Below are 6446 nucleotides of genomic sequence, written 5' to 3' on the forward strand. Positions count from 1 at the left end.
TAGCATTCAGCTCCTCCCTTATCTATTTCTCTGCCAGAAATTCAGGAACATGGAAATGTGCAAAAACAGAGTTTCTGTTTCAACAGTTCTATGAAATATATTTTCTGTCCTGTCTCCTGTTTCAGAGTCACCCAGAATTACCTTCTTTTGTTTATTTATACACAGAAAGCAACTTCCCTCACAGGTCATTTATTTTCCTTGACAATTCCCACATAAATTCTATAGAGCTTAGAAATTAGAAGTGCTTTCCTAACTGCCACCTCTACACACTCCAACTGAGGTCCCAGGGGAAAACTGGGGGGGTTTCCACTTGGTGCTGTTTGGACCTGAGACACCTCCTTGGGCTTTTTGTTTCCCAGCTGGGCTCAGGGAGGAAGCTGTCCTGGCTTTGTCTGGGTATGCCCAGATGGGAAAGGATCAAACCTCAGTAAGCAAACTCCTGCTGTTGCACCAGGAGGAGAGGAGTTCATTGATTCCTGGCTACGTTTAACCTGCAGAACTAACAGGTTAAATTTTTTTTTTTTTTTTTTGAGCGGGAAGAGGAGACTGATAGTTGCTGCTGGTGTCTGTACATCCAACAAGGCAAAAGGACCGACTGTTTGAGGAAGAACATGCTACTTCTGCAGCAATGCATTAACCAAAGCCATATAAGAGGGGCAGACTGCTTGGTGCGTATTTTACCCAGCAAGATTAGCAGTCCAAAACCTAGCACGGCTATGCCTGTCAGCCTCCTCACCCTGTTCATCATATGATGTGCACACACCTGCACCTTCCTTCCTTCCTAGGGCCAGACTGGAACCAGCTATTATCTTTGTCTCTGAAAACAAACATGCCTATTACGGTCTAAAATTAGGATACTTTGCCTTCCTTCCAGCTTTCATAGGGGTCATAAACTGACTAACAGTGAAATTCAGTAAGTTTCTGTTTATATACAGACCAGGTCTGTTTTTAGTGTTCTTTGTAACTGGAAAAGACAGGCTTAACTATTCATTCCCACGCTGCTATGTTTAGGGCACAGCCTAAACACGGCTATGTTATATGTGGCTAGGGCAAGACTGGTACAAACAGACCTGGTGTGAACAAAAATCATTCCATGAATGAATCCAACTAAAATTTGGTTTTTTAACTTTCTTTAGATAGGAAAATATTTTAGCAGTGGCTATAAATCTGATGTAATCCCTCTATCCTCTCAGATTACATGTACACAGGGAACCGTAACACATTATGCAGAGTTATCATAATAGAGATTCACAGCTGGCTTGACTCAAAATTCCACAAAATCAGTACAAAATTTCCCCTGACTTTGAAGGGCTCTGGTCAGGTCTGTATTAGGCATAAGAGCTCCTAAGGATTTATCTGCAAGTACAGTTAACAGTTTGCTTATGTAAATATCAGGGATTTCCTGAGTCATGTGAATGTTTGCATTTTGTAAAGCTCACCTGCTCTTCTGCAGCTTTAAATGTTTGATTTAATTATTCCAACATGCCGCATAGAAGGGAGAGTGGATGAGAAAGGATGTGAGCTAAAAAAAAAGGAGAAATTAGTGGAGATGAGAAAGAGAAATCAAGGCAGAAGTCAAGAAGCAAAATCAAAAGGAAGAGAATGGAAAGACAGTGGGGAGGAGATGGAGGGAGATGAGAAAAAGCACATCCTGGAGATGGCCTGGTACGAGCTTGATTTACCTATTGTCAAACTGCAAATGAAAAAAATGAAAGTGGGGACACAGAATGCTTAGCACAAAGGTGTCAGCTGATGCTCTGATATATAATTGGTGTGTGCTGGGAGGGCCAACAAGGGGGAGGAAGGGGCAGAGGCAGACTGAGAAAATGTTTTTCCCCTTCTCCCCTCAGTTCCCCCTGTACTCCCCCCACCCCCCAGCCCTCTGCACAGCTGCTTGCAGCTCAATTAGTCACTAATACGTTCAGCAGCTCTGTGCTGCACGCTTGGACATCTGGCGGCGGCTGCTGCGTGTAGGTTTCCTGCCCCATCTCCAACAGTGCTGCAGTAACTAACTGGGTATAGTGGTGTGAATGGTGTGGATGTCGTGAACGCGGCTGGGTCTGTGATGTCCTGCCTGTGCTCTGCGGGGGAGCTGTGTGGGTCAGCCAGGGACTGCGTGCTTTGGGATTCTGCTAGAAGAAGAAAGCTGATGGGGCCCCATGGTCTGCTGCAGGAGAAACCTTGCTGCAAAGAGTTTCTTACGGCCTACTTGAGCAATTCTGGCTGTTCAGATTTTGGCTGTGTTGGATTAGCGAGTTGTTTAGGGACCTGGGGCAAACCAGTAGAACAGGCTGATGAATCCACGTGGTAGGTGCCAATCTGGGTTGCTGCCTTTTTCAGAAGTAAACAACTAGGAGCCATTGTTCATCTTCCTAACTCTTTGCAGGACACAGGCTGTAAATTAAATCCAGGAACAAAAGGCTGATGGGAGTAGAACTGGATGCCCAACTTCCCAAGGGAGTGCTTTGACCTCCAGCCAAAAGAGTCACTTTTCTGGCTTAAACCAGCACAGGCTCTTCTTATGCCTTCCTATCAGCGCGCAGAGCCCAGGAGATGTGTGCAGTACAGGATTTGCTACACTGAGCCATTTACAATCGTTTCCATTACAAAACCTGGTTTCAGGGTTGATCATGGAAATTAAATCCAGTCTGAAATGCACAAAACAAGACTGCAGTCTAAGGACAGAGGAGAAAATCATATTAAAAATACCATATCTTATTGAGATTACAGTTAAATGGTTCTGAAATTCTCCCTCCTCCCTGAAACAGATTTACAGCCAGTCTCACAGACCAGATGTAGTCTATGCAGAACTAACACTGCCATGACCAGAATTACCTAATGAGATTTGTGCTTTTTATACTCACCAAGATTATGTTCTTCAGCTCTCCATAACAAGCTTGAAATTTCCACCAAAATACGTTCAGAAAAGGATATTTTTTTTAATTTAAAAAAAATATTTCTGCTGATAATAGAAAAAGAAAAAGGTTTTCAAATTAGGAGCTTTCTTTTGCAAAGTTTCTGGTTTTTGCAATAGAAATGCCAGCATTTTTGACAGAAACAAAATTCCATTATTCCTCCCTTTCAATTGTTCCCCTTTGACAGTGAAATTGATCTCCATCGGTGTAATTTTTTTTCGTCATAAGTTCAGGTACATTCACTTTCTGGTGTGTCCACATAATAAAATCTAAATAAATATACATTATAGGGAGAGGCTGCCCCACTGAATTCAGTGGAATTTCAGCCTTTGACTTTTGACTTGAGCTAGGCCAGAATTTCATGCTCTATGGGGATTCCCACAAAAACATCTCTTTATATTTCTGTAATCCATATATGTTCCTTTTCTAGGGCTCCAACACAGTACTCCCTAATAGGACTTTTATCAAAATTAATTGGTGCTGGCTACAGTTCACATATGCGATAAAATCACGAATGAGTTATTTTGGTGTTGCTGTTCTATATTGTACCATCGTAGATTCTGTATCCGCTGTGTCAAAGGCTTCACAGAAAACCACTTTTTTAAAACGCTGACTTTTTATCCTTTTCAGTTGTGTTGTTTCATTCTCTTTTGAAAATTGAATTCATTTGGTACCATTTATTATTTTTCAAAATTTTAGTGACAGTAATTTAACTGCTTGTTACCAAGGGAGTAAGCAAATTCCAAAAGCTCAAATATTTAACTGTGAGATTTGTGTTGTTAACAATAATGTCATAGAAACAAATCCACAATGGGGATAAACTGATAGGCTCAACTGAAAGCGATGCTCTGCTGCATTTCCTCAGCTGAAGGTTTGCTTTAAGGTTTTTCTGTTCCTATATACTTTAGTACATCATCCCAAGCTAAAGGAAAAGTTATGTATTTCTCACAAAAAAAAAAAAAACCCAAACAAAAGAAAAAACCTTTTACCAGAGCTGTATACCTCCTTGGACTAAATTTTCTAGGTAGCATCAGGCCCTGCCCCCAGGCTAAATTTGGACTGCTGTCTGCCTCAGGCCAACATGTTTTAGGGGAGAAATTCCATGTTTGGGTGGGAAAGAAGGAAATATTTTTGCGCCAGCTTTTCTATTTATTTGTTAATGGCAGCTCTTTGAAGTGCTCAGAGCGTTGGAATGCAAGTGTGTGTCCCAGGCTGGCATGGAAGCAGCAGATGGCATGTGAAATGGACAAACTTAGGTGTTATATACACACAGTTCATGAATGATTTCTGTGGTTTATCACATGAAAAGATGCGCTGTGTTGAATTATTTTTCTTACGTACATCTGTCTTTTCTTTTTGCATTAGGTACTAGCGCATTCATGCACCTGGTCTAAATGTGCCTAATTTTAGCCCAATTTTATATGGCAACAAGCAAGAGAGAGACTTTCCAAAGTGGAATACCACCCACCCCTGCCAAACACATGCAGAAATATTGAGAACTCTAAGATGCATATCAAGTAATATTCAGTATTGTGAAAACAACCTGTTCATAATCTGATGTCAGAAGGGCTAAAATTAGAAACTTCAGACCATGAAGACACAAGGAATTTCCACTCCTGGTAAAATAAGACTTTTGCCTCTGTAACACTTGCCCACATCCCTGAAATGGACATTATTCTCCATTTTCCTGTGCTAAAGAAAATTTATTTTCATTTTTTCATTCCATATGATTTTGCATATAGGACATTAACAGAGAGGTATTTTGTGTTAATAAAAAAAATAAGACTCAAAGATACCTAAATTTTAATTAAATATTCCATTCTTTTGTTTCATCCATAGGGGTGAATTTTAAAAATAATTTAGCAATTGAAGAAAAAGATATGCCTAGTAAACTTAAAACATGCATTGACTGTGTACCAGCATTTTCAATCCCACTAAACTTTATTCATATATTTTGATGCCAAAATATCTATAGCTGTAAACATACAGGAATTCACAGAACTATTTCTTTTCCTCTACTATAAACAGTAAAGTGTATAGGAGATTGTTTTTTCCTTGCTTTTAAAGCCTTTTTTTCAAAAGAAAAAGTAGTATATTCACTAAATAAAACATGTTTTATGTGTAACTTCAAAGTTGCTAGCTTCTTAATAAAAAGTTCCCCTGTGTTTTAAGGAAAGATTTTCATTTTAACCTTCTCCCATCAGATATTCTAGACCTGTAGGAAAAGCCTGTTAGAACCTGTCGCTAAAAATTTGGCTGACTGAGGAAAGGGTATACAGCCATCTCTAAGTCAAAAGTCAAAGAAAAGGCAAAGTCCTGAAAACCTCTTTGTGTAATGTTCTTGTGCCTGTGGCTGGAAAGACCTGTCTGTATTTTTTTCTATTGTTTGTGTTAACAGAGATTAAAAATTAATCAGAAATTTCTTTCAAGTGGGAGGATTGACAAAATCGTAATCTGAGACGGAACCATTCATTTCCAATTTGCTGAGTGAAACTGAAATCGGGGCATGGCCGTCTGTCAGTCATTGCCAGATGCTGGTTGTTAAAGGGGAGATGTACTGGGTTTGGTTATCCCTGACCAACCCCTTATTGCACTGCACACAAACCACTGTCACAGTCCTGCAGCTCTGAAGCCAGGCCAGTGTCTGGAGACACCATGAGAAGCTGCTGAGGCACACAGCAGACATGCCTTTCATTTATCTACCGAGGCTTTGAGGTTTTCAGCAGGGATTTCATGTGGCATCCAGAGTCACACAAAACGCCCTACTGCAAGGAACTCAGAAACAAGTCCCTCAGAAACCGAGCGCTTGTCTGGATGTCAAAGACTGTCATATGTTCTCATCCTCTTTCTCTGCTTTGCGAATTGGGAATAGGAGGAATAATTCATTCTGTGCCTTGTGCCACCAATACAATGACATATCAGCCTTACTCCTCAGTCTCACTGCTGGCACTGCAATTAGGTAGTTACCACTTTTGCTGGAGCAGCCTGTGCAGAGAAGCCAAGGGTAGAATGGGCTGTGACTTAACTGCCTCGACCTCTCTTCTGCATGAGGTTATCTTCCAGGGACAAACAGAAACATTTCAGAAAAATTCATGGCAGAGCAGGCATTTTGCTTACTCTAAATTGTACTGCAAAAAGAGAAAAAAGTGAGATGGGGCAAAATAAGCAAAATATTTTTGGGAAACATCCAGGCAGTTGTAGATGCCTTGCTGGGGTTCAGACACTCTAGTGCTTTATGTTCCACTGGTTTGCAATAGTGAGGAGATTTTCAGATGCAGGAGAGGAAGCTTACCACAAACAGTGCCTTTCTGAGCTAACTCACAAGAGATGACACAAATTTTCCTGCAAGAGCAGTAAGTATAACTTTCAACTGTACTTGTGTAAGAAGAGGAGGTTCAGTGCCTCTTTAAAACTTGAGTGTGGCTGCTTAGTCAGTACTAGTTCCCCTCCCAGCCTCCCTTCCTCCACTGCTGGGTAACTTTTGTTGCAGTGTGGGTGTGACTTTTGATGGAGCTCCCCCTCCCAGTTATG

This window comes from Pterocles gutturalis, unplaced genomic scaffold (assembly GCF_000699245.1).
Source record: "Pterocles gutturalis isolate BGI_N339 unplaced genomic scaffold, ASM69924v1 scaffold22447, whole genome shotgun sequence".
NCBI classification, from domain to species: Eukaryota; Metazoa; Chordata; class Aves; order Pterocliformes; family Pteroclidae; genus Pterocles; species Pterocles gutturalis.